Genomic DNA, 13,777 nt, shown 5'->3' on the forward strand with positions numbered 1-13,777 from the left:
CGAGCCTTTACAAACTCAGCCGGCTAAAAGACGCTGGCAACAAAGCTGAAGAGAAAGAGAAAGGAAACGTTTCAATGTTACGGAGAATGAACCCAGCCTTTATCAGTAATTTGTGATTCTCGCTTGCTGTCTTTTGCTCGCTCTCTCGAACTCTAGCAACAGTTCTCGGCTTTTTCTTCCACACCTTGGAAACGTTTCATGCTAAAACATTCCTTTCTTCGCTCATCGTCAAATAGAAACGAATTTTCTAAAGTTCTTAGTGGCTGTTTCTAACTCTATTTACGCGTAACTAACAAAGTGTACCGTGTTCTGTTTAATGAACGAACTTCCTTAACCGCATCGACAGATATTAAATTCATCTTATGCTGGAAAGTTACGACTATGAAGCGTAATGTAGTCTTGTATCTGGTTGAACAGCTCGTGAAAACCGCAGAAAAGATTTTAATATGCAGAAAATGATATAACTTCGAGAAGTTACGGTATACCCATAAGGATCCTTATTATTGTCTTTAGAAGCCTCTGCTGTTTGACAATTAATTTTGTGACATCTATTCGCAAAGAGAAAATAATCAAATGCCAGTAAACTGTTCGCGACATGACATATGCAGATATTATATTTTCTCGATTAAGCATGCGCCGCACGTTAGCATCGTTCGATGATCTTATCGTGCTAGAAATATGTATTTTGAATGCAGTCGGTTTAACATTCGAGCAAAAACTTTTATGAGACAATCGCAAAAACGAAAGCTATTAGCTCGTCTAGCGATTACTCGCTGGCTTGACAGTAAAAGTGAAATTGCTGGAGAAATAGCTTGTATTATGCTGAACAGACTGTCAATCTATTTCGTTGGCAGTCGTTACACGATTTTGTAATTAGGTTTCCTCTGACAAATGACAAGTCGTTCCCTCTTTGAGTGACACGCCATGTTCGCTGGGACGAAGAAAAGACAGTTAAATAGCAAATTTCGGGTAGGAGACAGTTTAATCTTATTACTTTGATTGAGATAATTTGGGAATCGTGGTTACTAAATGAAAAGTGAATTCGAGGCCGATGTCCTATATTAAGTAACGTTATTTTAGGTGCATGATGTTATTTCATAACAATATGATATATTGTTCAACCTTACCAAGTTGTAACTTCGATAAAATCATAAAATTGCGTATTTTAATAAAATGAGATTGAAATGTTTCAAAAATGTACAGCTTGCAAGTTCACAATCTAAAACCGTCGACCGAAAGTTTATTTCTGTCGTTTTACAATTTTGATGAGTTATGATTTTTAAACATTTAAATCAATAAAATCTAATTCTATTATTGTTCAAGTTTTATGGATTTCTAGATATTTCCAGTATATTAGATAAAATAATAAAATGGTACTACGTAAGATTGAAGCTCGTTTTATAAAATATGTCGTTTCTTCATATTCCTGCCTGTTTTCAATATCGTTTGACGTCGCCTCATCTCTACCATACGAAATTTACACTTACTCTAATAATAAAACAACATCCAAAATACAAATATATAGAGAAGAACGCGAGGGCGTCAGAAATAGTCATCTGCAAAACGACCGAAGTTTCCCGTAGTAATTCCCAAAGTGGCAGTTCAATTTTCCCGGTGGATGTCGAGGCGACGTCCGGTAATTAAATCTGTAGCAAAGCTGGCCGAGCAGAAAACAAGAAGGAACTCTAGCTGGTTAGATCGGCCGGTTTTCCCTTCCACTGAACATGGAGAATCGCATAAAAGAAGTTGACACGCGAGGGACTGTAAAACATCTCAGTTTTTGCACGATTAATCGAAGTCTAACCCCAAGGCGTGACAGAAATCGCGTTTAGCTCCAATTAGAGTGGCGCGCCGAGTTCCTAGCGACTTTCTGTGACAGAGCAATCATTGTTCTCGAAACTTCCGCCTATCTCCTGAGTAGCACAATATATCCGTGGATCCGTCTTCTGTTCCCTTTACACTTTTATCCTTCTTTCTCCTACTTACTTCTTTCATTCGGACGGATTTCATCTGAACTTTCTCGAGGCTTTTCACCGAGCGTGAAGTCATATTTTATACCGACCCGTTTCTCGGCTGCATGAACGAACAATAACGTGCAAGTACCGGTTCTCAAAGTGTTCGAGAGACCGCGAAAAGTGCTTGCAATTGTATGGTGATTGAACTTACGAGTTCCAGTGCTGGATTAACTCTTTAGCGGGTTTCAAAAAGACTTGTTACTGTACAGATATATCGAAAGGTTGGAGACGTTGAATTTTATATAATTAGGTCCTTTCGAATGTTAGGAAAAGGTGTTTCTATATTAAAAAAGTACGTTTCTTTAAAGTACATTTTACTCTTTTAACGTCTTCTAAATTGATATTAGAATATTTATTAGTGAAAGATGATGTGTTTGAATATTATTGTATTTTGTCAGTTCTATGAATTTTTGCTGCGGAATATTCTACAGACAACAGTCAGGCTTACATGATTTTTTGTGAGAGGCTGTATCTCCATTCGTTGCTAATCCGTGGCAATTTGTACTCGCGTGATCGCATGAAGTTTGTTGGCGTAAACTTTGATGGATCCGTCGACGTAGCAAATATATTAGCGTAGTTTGCGAAGACGATGCAGCGTCATATACGTGGTGTACTAATGAGAGAAACAAATTGTATTGTTCTCGATGCAGTTGTCGACGAAATTGCTAATTAGCAGGACCGTGGAAACTCCGACATTCGTTAATTCGCCCAGTGAATTAATTCATCGTTTCGGTGTTCAAGAGATACGAATTAATCACGGTAGAATCTTCGCGTTAGACGTGTTCTTGTTCCTCGAGGAATTCTGAAGCTCCATTCAGAAAACGGAAGGATCTTTCATTTCCTCATCTTCGAAATGGCTCGACGACGCGACGCGTCAAAATTGACGATCAATAGTTTCCGCCTCGTAGGCAACACTCTGCACAGATTTGTCGTAGAAACCGTCTTTTTTTTGTTTTATTTTAACATAACCCCGGTAGAGAGAAGACAGAACGCGTCAAAACTCCCTTTTCACCCTTCTCTCGTGCTATTGTAAAGCCCCTAGTAACGTAGAAAATAATATTGCGACCGAACGTCTCTATCAAAACTGTCGGTTACTACGTAGGTCGAAGCTTCCTTGAATTTGTAACCAGAGAAACCAAAAATTTACAATCCTATATTTTAATAACGTATATATATACATATATTTCTCCTCGATATTCGTGTCTTTTCGCTGCTTTGTTCTTTGCTATTTTATTCATATTCTCGTTCTTGAATATACAAACGTATCATACGCTCATAGGAGAAATATCATGTCATGCTTGGATATATGGATAGCGACTGATATACAGAAATAACGATATTGTGAAATTTCGAATATAATGCGGAAATATCGGGATTACGGGGAAAAGATCAAAATGATGGTTATGTCGAAAGCTTCCGTGCGCAAATTAATTCCTGCTACGAAAAGGGAGAGGTTAAGAGCCGTGGATAGAGGATCGTGAAAATGAAAAAGCCGAACAGATTAATAGCCGGGATATTAATTGAAATTCATCAGCGTGGAACGGAATATCCGACAAATGCTCGTTCCACGGATAGATGGTACCTGTAACGCTGTTACTACTGTTACATATTTGTATTTGTCGCGTATCTTCCTTTTTTCTCTTCAATAATTTATTACAATGTCAATCGCTTGTATGGCTCATTAACGACGTAAAATAATGAAAAGTCTATAGGTTACTATATAATTTAGAGGATTTTAAATAATTTAGTAGCTCTTGTATCGATTTATTTAAGAATTGTCCTTTACAGCGAGTTTCATATCGAATTGTTGTCTATACGCGTATATGGCGCATTTATCTTACAGAACTGATCTTTAATTAACAACTAACGTAGATTTGTTGAAAATCAGGTATCTCTCGTCGTGCAACTGTAACGCTAGCCGACGTGTAAGCAAAAGCCGAGTCGACTATTTGCTTTTCAGGACCTGTATTCTCTTATCTTTCTCTCTTATCTTTCTCTCTTTCTCATCCTGGTATAATTTTATCAGTGTTAAAGGAAGTTGAAATGAACAAGCTTATTATTACGCGAGAAATGGAAACGGATGGGAGAGCTGGTTATCTAGGAAGAGATAGAGAACGACAGAGAAATATAATGTCGTAAGCACTTCGCGCAGTGTAAATTTGATAACAGCCGACCGTTACGTGCCGTTTCTCATCGTTCCGTTTAAAGTCGCTTTAATTCCCCCGGAGAATTTAATTATAATGTTAGTGGCGTTTCAACGGTCGGTATCAAGCAAGAGTTCGCGGTGTTTCGCGTCGGAATTTTCCACCGTACGAATCGGAAGGAACCGCCGAGGATTTACGACGAATGATTTATGACAAGTATCTGCGGGTGTTGCTGGAACAATGTCTGCCCCTTTAAATGTAGCCGTGTATCTCTGTGCGATACAGCGAGCCCGATTAAACTTGTACCGGTGTTCTCTTTTTCAATAGAAGGCCACTGTAGGATCAGTAGATCGGAGGAACTGAAATTATACACCATCGTGGATGAATAAAATACGATATATTTATTTCTTTAGTCGTAGATCCCGTGGAAATTGTGTCTCATTTGTTTCGTTTAGTTCTGCAAGAACTAATTTGTAAGATATCTGAGCGTTGGAAATTAGTATCTTCTCCATCGAATCAACTTTCTTTCGTATTAAAACGTTAAAAGATATTGTTTTACCATGTTTTATTACGTCCATGAATAAAATACGACGCTTTCTTATACACAAGGGAAAAATAAACGTGATAAAAACAGCCCACATTTTTGTACAGAGAAATTAAACTATCGTCTGCGACTAAAGAGACGGTAGTTTCTTAAGGTTGCAACGATCAAAAATATCTTTGATGGCTATAATCTTTAAAGTACGATATTATATAATGAAAATCGTTTAGGAAGCTTGTTTCTTTAATGTATTGTTATACGAGTATCTGTTACTGATGATAGGAGATGTTTGCTTATGAACGTTGCGTCTGGCTAAAAGTAGTAAATGCACGCGTTTAGACGTACGCGTCTGACTCTTTCGAGAAACTCTACTTTTAGATTACTCTTGCGCGACGCGACACTTGATCAAGTCGTCACATACGACTCTCTCAATACTCTATTATTCCGTGCTCTTAAGTCTTGTCTAGACTTACAGACAATTGCTGTAGACATGTACATATTCATAAATCATAGACACTGTCTGTTGTTCTCCATTTCAATAACAGACAGGTTAATGTATTTGTTCATGGAGTATTTCTGAATGTATACGATTGTATAGAGATTGCCTGCTGACTATTCATAGAAACATTGTCTATCTCTAGACAATTGCTGTAAGTCTGTATGATTATGTGAAGATACCAAATCTACAATGTAAATTTTTATTTTAATATTTATTTATTCTCATTGTCATGTGCACTGGTCAGTCTAATTATTACGACACCTATAAATATCTATTAAAAAATGAATGCTTTTCAGTGTTTTTATTTCTCGACTATTCGATTGTAAATCTATTATTGCTTTTCAATTATATTATCTTATAATGCAAAATATCAACTAAAATAAAATCTATTGGAATTTTCTATCAAATGAAACGAGTGAGCGTCTTAATATTTCTAATTGGGAGTGTATAATATCAAAATCATTCTTTACTCATTTACTTTGTACCATTGTATTTGTATTATTAAATGTAATTGTGTTTTTGTTATACTAAAAATTCATTAATGTATTAGGCGACTCTTTAATACGCGGCCAAGAATAAAATATATTTCATCGATTTTGCATGCTGTACGCTTAGTATGGTTGTGATATCAGCGAGCCAGACTCAACGTAGACTTCGTCATCACGTACATTGACGTTTATATTCGTTGTACGGTTTGTTTCGCGCGACACGAACACGGTCCAACACTCTATACGATCGTGGCAAACTATAAAAAAATAAATGGAAGCAGAACGCCACGAAGTGTAAAAAGCAAACCGTACATGTGATTCGAAATATTTGTACACGGTTCGTTGATAGAAAAATATATTTCTTTGGTGTTGGTTCTAACGTTGCGACAAGTTTCATTTTTCATGGTTGTAAGGGTTATTTTAATGGAAACACTGGCACTTTATTTAATAGAATAACCATTCAAACAAGATAGAAAAATGTTTTATGGCGTAGTAAGGGAATAAAACACGATGAGAAAGAAAAGTACATGCATAAATTCATATTATAAAATATATACATAAATTCATGATATTTCACTTTGAAATATACAATTACATAAAATGTATAAGCTTACTATAATATATAAAACGTCCAATTTTTAAGACCCCAATGAATTCTAAAAAGGAAAGATCGATCCGTGTATGTAAAAGATTTTAATGAAACAGTGAGAAGGAAAATTCTCAATTTTAAAATGGTAATATGAAATTTTAGAAGAATATAAAAATATTTGCTGGGGCACAAAAAATTTCAGGAAATGACGTAACAGAAAATAACAGAGAAAAACGTGATAAAATCTAACATCTTATGTGTTATAACCTAATACATATAAATAAATTCATATTTCGAAATATGTACAAATATTACAAAACATATAACGATGAACCAGGAAATTTACATTTAAATCTCATAGCAGATTCTTTTGAAATCAAGTGTTCTTTGATATGATAAATTTCTTGAATCCTGTACTGTGCGCATAGATCGTCACATTAAACATGTTACGATAATCGGTGTTCTTGTGACTTTAACGCGAATATCCCTGTCCTATGTTTCATGCTGTAACGCAGGGCATTACAGATACGTTCCTCGTCTCTTTACCAGGAAATAGAGCAACGAATATCATTACGTCGTCTTTCATCGTTGCAAGTGTCAAGCAAGTTCAGAAAAGTGGAGCGTCGGCTAAACCGTACGACCTACATATTTCAGTAGCATGTGTTTCTTTGCCTCTTCTATAATGTCACAGAGTGCTGGCCGTCCTATTTACAAACATAGATAGTAGATACTAGTGTGGAACATCTTTTGTACAGTTGTAATTTCTCTATAAGCGATAACTACCATGTCTTTTTAACCAAACCTTTATACCGATTTAACGTAGCGATGAATGACCATTGCTCATGAAACTCGCAGAAAATTTTTATGAATATATTACATATTATACATTATGAAAAAACTTTTTCATACGTTACTACCACTGTAATGAGACACGGCTGTCATGATTATAGCAGCAAAATTTGAAACGAACGTGGGAACGTATATGTAAAAAGTTACAAGGTGTATATTGCAAACATATTAAAACTTTGTATATAGAAAATTAGTACAGCATGAATAGTTACCTCAGACATATATATATATATATATATATATATATATATATATATATATATGCTAAAAATAGCCTCACTAAATATTTAGACTGATTAGTATAAAGGATAATTGACCATTTAAATAATTTTGCGATGTTAGTGAAATGTAAAACGAATTCGGCTTTGTTTCAAACTTTACCAATGCGATCATGATAATCGTATAAAATAATTATATCGTATGGTATTTCATACAAAATGTTTCATATCACACATATACTATATTCAGAATAAGTTTCCACGAGTGTTGGAGCCTGTGCAGGTCACAGAATCGATACATTTGGCTTTCGGCGACATCTTTCTCTTATTGAATGAACAAACTCAAAAACACAGAATTCTTCCATTCCTTTTTTAACTACATAGAAAGACTATGTCATCGTTGTTTACGGAAAGACTTTATCACGCCGTAAATTCTATCCCTGAAGTTTCGTGGAAATTTTTAGCATACGAATGGGTCGTTTCTTCGTAGACCAATTTCGTAAGAGCTGGTATCAAGAAACAGAGAGGGTGATCTCACGCAAACTATGGCTTCTCTATCAGTTTCATATCAAACCACTACCAACCAATTGTCATCGGTATATCTTTCGTTCCTATTGATCCAAATCATCGGCCCTCTATTTTCACAATCGCGTGCTCTCGGTCGTTCTTTTGGGACGCGTCACACCCGAAATTGCTTTGATTTCGTTTGAAGCGTTGTCTCGGTCGTGCCGGGCGTTTCGTATAACGTATTAATCAAAATGAAAATCAGAATTCCGCCGCTAGAGAGTGAGGTCGGGTCGTAAGGGCTGCGGAGGTCCGTGAAGTTTCCAGAGGCGCGATTATATATCTTTCCCGGACGGGTTGCGCGTGAGAGCTACGTTATTCTCTAGAGCAGGCCAATGCAGAAAGGAAGGAGCGCGCACAAGCCCTTGTAGAGCGAGGATGGCGACATTGGAGAAGGGCTAGGCCGTAGAGAAGCCGGAAAAGTGCTCGCGCACGTATACACTGTGCCCGTTTCCGGAACGTTTTATCTTTTTGGCACGGAATATAGAAGTAATCGCGCCTTATATTACTCGAAGAAGCTCTTGTCGAGGCTAGTTTAAAGTGTTTTATCATCGTTGGACCGAGAGGCCGCTATTACTTCGCCAGCGTATTTCCTAAACCCTGTTTTATCTTGATTCTTCCTGGCCATTTTCATCCCACGCTTCTTGTTCCGCGAGTAATGTCTATCACGAAACCCTTCGACGCTAAGAAGCTCACGATGAGAAATTGTCCGGCTAAGTTCTCCTGTGTTTCCTTCCACTCGGTCAATCGTGTCACACCTCGAGTTACAACCGCTTCAGAGCGTCGAGTACACGACGACCCGTATGAACAAGGTAACAGGTACGCACGATTCTCAGAAACTCGATCGTTGTTGGCTAGGTGATTTTAAAGAGAAAGATAATCTCTCTGGTAATCCTCATTCTGTGAAATTTTTTACTTATCATGATGTTGCGCAAGTTCACGGTAGAGCAGATTAGGATCCATCTTTTGGATATGCCATGGTCTTTAATTAAATTCGTTCAAGAGGAAGTTTCAAAGTTGACAAAGTGTATCGCTTGTATTATCGCTCTTATTGGGGGAGAGAAATCAGCGGAAGTATAAAATTATATATACATTGTATATAATTTTATTAATAATTACTGATAATTAGTATTTTTAACACGATAAGTGCTCTCGATACGATAAGAACTCGAGTTGTCTGTAATCAAGTATCCTTGTGAACGCATGAAATGAACATCGAATTCATCGCGTATGGCACATCTGGATAAAAGCGTTTCGACTTATCGGTCGTTGGAAAATGCTTCATTATAAGTATCGACATCTGAACAGTTTTTAAACCGTCGTAAATTTTACGTCTATATTTTCTACATAAACGTAATATTTTTACTTCCGTTTTGCAGAAACGTGCTTTTTCGATGAAAATAAAAATTGAAAGGTTCGTATTTGAACGAAGGAAGGTTTATTCGATTTATTAAAGTCAAGATGTCTTTATGCTCGTGGAAAATACTTTGTTGCGCGTACATTTTTTTATCGAACCAAAGCAGTCGGCGAATATTCTCTAAAATATATGACAGAGTTACGCAGAATAATAACATCGATAGAATCAAAATTTTACGAATAGTAGCCAATAGAAAACTTTTTTTCGAATAAAAACCACCGTGAATTTTCTCGGTTCACCAATTTTCATAAACCTCGGAGCTTTATTTACGCTCCGTTAATCGGTTCTTTATAAACGTTTGCTATACCTACGCCGAACACGATGTTTGGAGATGGTGGCAATCGAAAGCAAATATATTTTTCCTTGGGATTTACGTACGATGAGAGTGCGACCAGTTTGAAAGAAGATTTTCTAAGATGGGACGCTTATTTTATGGAACGCTCCCAAACATGATCGCAGATTTTCTCGTAAGTATATGGCAATTTAGATGGCATTCTTGACACTCTTATAGCGTACATTTTACCGTCTCAGCAGATATCAGAAAAATTTTTGAAAGTATTATTGAGAATCGTTCTGTTACTTTTTCCATATTCCATATTTATCGATACATCCGTTTTTCAATTTCTTCCTAATCTTTTTACTGTCTATCCAATTCGAGATTCTTGAATTACACACAACTAGAATCTTGTTTGGTTCATTTTTTTTTTTTATCAAACTAACCTTAAGGTATATTGCTGTTAGTAAACTAGCAACTTTATCAGCATCCTGTAATGTAGTAAGATTCATTTCTAAGAAAATTTTCACGTAAACGGTCACGGAAACAAGGGTTATGAATGTGTCTTCGCGTGAAAGTAATTTCGAGCGAGGCAATTTTTTTTACGCACGAACTGCTTTTCCTTGTTGGCATGTGTACAAGCATGCTCGTATGAAACTGCGAAGGGAGACAACATTTCTGCGCGAAAATTTAGTGGAGGTTTAGTTACAAGGAAAAATTCCAGGAGATTAATCTGCAAGATGCGGTTGTGTTTATTGCGGTAGAAAAATTTTGAATCGCATCTCCTTTTCGTCGCTCTTCTAATTTTTTTCATAAATATAAAACGCTTGTCCGCGTATCTTTTTTATGTTGGTCGTATCTCACCAAACAGAAACAAAAAATGACGCTATTAAATGTACACTGACGATGAAACAAGTCTACCGCGGAGTATTGCATAAAGTTCTCGGAAACGTCTCTCCAAGTCAAAAATAAATTTTGCATATGCAAACGCGTGTAATTGCTAGGAACAGTTTACTAACTGAATATAGACGTACTGGATACCGACCTATTTATTCTGTCTTTTAATCAAAGAATTTTCCTCATATTGCTGTTGATTATGAAACGTAATGCACTTAACTATTGATACACAAGATGTTATGTAGCTATTGATTAAATAACTAAAACATGGCAAGAGATAATGAAAGAAACGTTATTTCCTTACACATTTGTCTTTACCTTTCACTAACGAAACTATAAAAATGTGCCATAAATTTTGAGATTATTTATCGATGAATGATTTCTCAAACCATAATTGTTCTCATTTGGTTTTAATAGTGTGCAGGTTGTAAAAATTATATATTCTATACAGAGCTAGAGAAATCTACATTTTTAAAGTTTCTTTACTGAAATAACGCAGTAATACTGAATTTAATTTAATTTATTTAATTTCTGAAGCATCTCGTATCTCGTATCTTACCGAGATAAATGATTAATCAACGTCTGCTTCATAATCATTGTATTTTTAAAGAAAAGAAGTTTCTGACACTGTGATCAATTATTCAAAAATTAATGAAGGAAGTGCCCCGGATAATTAGCATAATGCATAACTCTTTCGTTGAATATCGTATCGAAGAAAATTTCAGAAGCGGATGAAGTCCCGTTATTTTGTAATTACGTAATGGACGCCAGTGCTAATCTTTTCTCCGATGTTGACGAATATTACACGCTTTCTCTGTCTCTTCGAACGATCCTTGTTAACACATCGTACACTCGCTCGTGGTAGTTTACGGTGAGAGAACAATTTGTTTTGAATTTCATGATCGTACCTGATTAAAAGCATTTTATTAGTCAAATAATTTATAGGGTGTTATGTGAAAACCGACACGATCTCCGAAAAAATAACACAAGAAAATGTATGGAGCACAAACGATAAATGGCAAAACAAATATATATAATATACATATATATACATATATTTGTTTGTTTGTACTTGCTACAAGGATTCATACCTAAATATGCAGTTGATTGCATTATTTTTCTCCGATGCTAATATCGCAGCCGTGATTGTAACTATTTCCAATTGCTTTCGAAACGTTTGAAAAATAATCGTTTGGGTTAACATGGTTTTCAGAGGGAAAACACGGTTCTGTTAACGAACAATACGTTTTATTCTCTTTTTATAGCCTTAAAATTCTCAAATAACAATTTCATTGGTCGTATCAAGCGAGCCAATCGGTAACATGTATATGTATTTAGATATATTTGAAAGAGTAAATTGAAAAGCACAACTGCTGTGGTAAATTGAAAAAACCAGGCGAAAAAAGAAAATTACTAATACAATATAGAATACAATCGTAATTATTACATTTATTGGAAACGCAAGCCACATACAGTATACACATAGTATTTGAGATTCCAATTTCTAGTAAATCCGCCTATCGAATACTGTTAAAATCTTCCCACGAACTTCCCTCGTAGTTGAGAATTCTATTGTCCAATGTACACAGAGTTCCACTACTTTGACCCCGGTTCAAGGCTTTGTATCTTCGTAGCGATTCAACGGGATTGTTTGTTTCGCTGTTTCGTTGAATTAGCCCTTCTCTAGTCGAACGGATTACCATACAATCGCAACGTGCGGTTGCATACCAAACAACAGCAAGTATCCCCCTTAAACTTCGCGACTACTGCACAAGATTTGTTCTTACATACCTCCCTTTCCTAGTTCGATGTAAGCTTACGATTTTCCTTATTGTTGCCATATAGAAAATACAAGGAGACAACAACTAACCGTAAGAACAATAGACCTTGCCTTCTCTGTTTCTCTGACTGCGTTTTCATCCAGCGTTTCGCGAGTTGCCCGCTATAACCTACACAAAACGCAGCTACCTCGAATCCCAACAAAGTAATAATTAATCCTAGTTAGTTTAACGTGCTACTTGGGTCGTTCCTGGATTCGCAAAGACGTCCGCTGAGCGCAAAAGGGGAAGAGGGCACATTATAGACGTACGAAACGCAGGACCAGCGAAACTTGCGTTATTAAATCCAACTACATGGCACAGAATGGAGCTGGGCTCGAGCAGAAGATCGTTGCCACACTTCTGCTAAAGCTGACTTTACCGACAAGGATGCGAGGCAGCCTGCCAGATATCGTCTCGCCTACCTAGAACCGAGCTCTTCGTAACTTTGTCCGTCTTCTGTGGTCTGTGTGTATATCAGCCCATTTGTTTCTTGTCGAGTAGATATTACATACGGTCGTTGGTACACCCTGAACTCTATTCGTCTTTCGATCTTATTAATGCTTCCAGGACGAGTCTATCGAGATATGCTTAATGATTTTAGCAATCGTTATACCTTTACAAAAGTTTATATTTCGACGAGGGACAGATACTTTAATAATATTCATCCATCGATATGAAAAATTTGCTAACACGATATACAAGTATATTAAATCTTTTGCTACTTGTTGGAACTGTTAAATTCTATTTGAGGTAGAAATTTTGCAATGATTCACATATGAATGCTCTTCAGGCTAGATCGATGTCACTATGAATTCCCTTGTCGCCGGTTACATCCGTACAAAAGCGCAATTTAGCTTCATCAATCAATAGGAATAGTTATAATTTAAGTAAACTAATATTGCATCCGAATCGAACGAACCAGTAGATTCGAATCTGGAACAAGGTTCCTTCTAAAGGTCGAACAATTTAATCCTAAATTATGACTTCGTATCTGTCACGTTAGCCACGTGCCCGTGCATCGTTCGTACGTGCCAGCAACTATATACTTTGTCCATCGAATGACATAGTCAGTAACAAAGTGAGGAAAGAGAGGAAACGATAAAATATCTAATGTATTACTAAGTATTTGAAATTCTTTTTCGTTCTTTTTTCTTGATCATGTATTTGGTTATTAGATAATTATCGATAGTTTGTATTATTAGCTTCCGAGCTAGAATTTGAAGTCGATTATTGTATTTATTTTATATCTTTGCATTATATAATTGATATGTAATGCAATTGAATTAACAAACAATTTCATATTTGAGAACACTAAGGTGACACTGGAAAAAATTATAGAATTTATTTTGCTAGTTTGAATATATTAAGTTATTCCTTCGTTTCGAAAAAAATTAAACGAATTATTCCATTGCTCCGATCCACATATGTCTTATATAGAATTCTGAACGATTAGAATGAATGT

General features: G+C 36.1%; 1 protein-coding gene across 5 annotated transcripts in view; it reads right to left on the reverse strand.

Annotated features, from left to right (window-relative positions):
• The window catches only part of LOC138190003 (neurotrimin), a 493,943-nt gene that overhangs the window by 44,535 nt on the left and 435,631 nt on the right, over positions 1 to 13,777 (reverse strand). The window lies entirely within an intron of this gene.

This window comes from Bombus flavifrons, chromosome 2 (genome assembly GCF_040668555.2).
Source record: "Bombus flavifrons isolate JBK064 chromosome 2, iyBomFlav1_principal, whole genome shotgun sequence".
NCBI lineage: Eukaryota > Metazoa > Arthropoda > Insecta > Hymenoptera > Apidae > Bombus > Bombus flavifrons.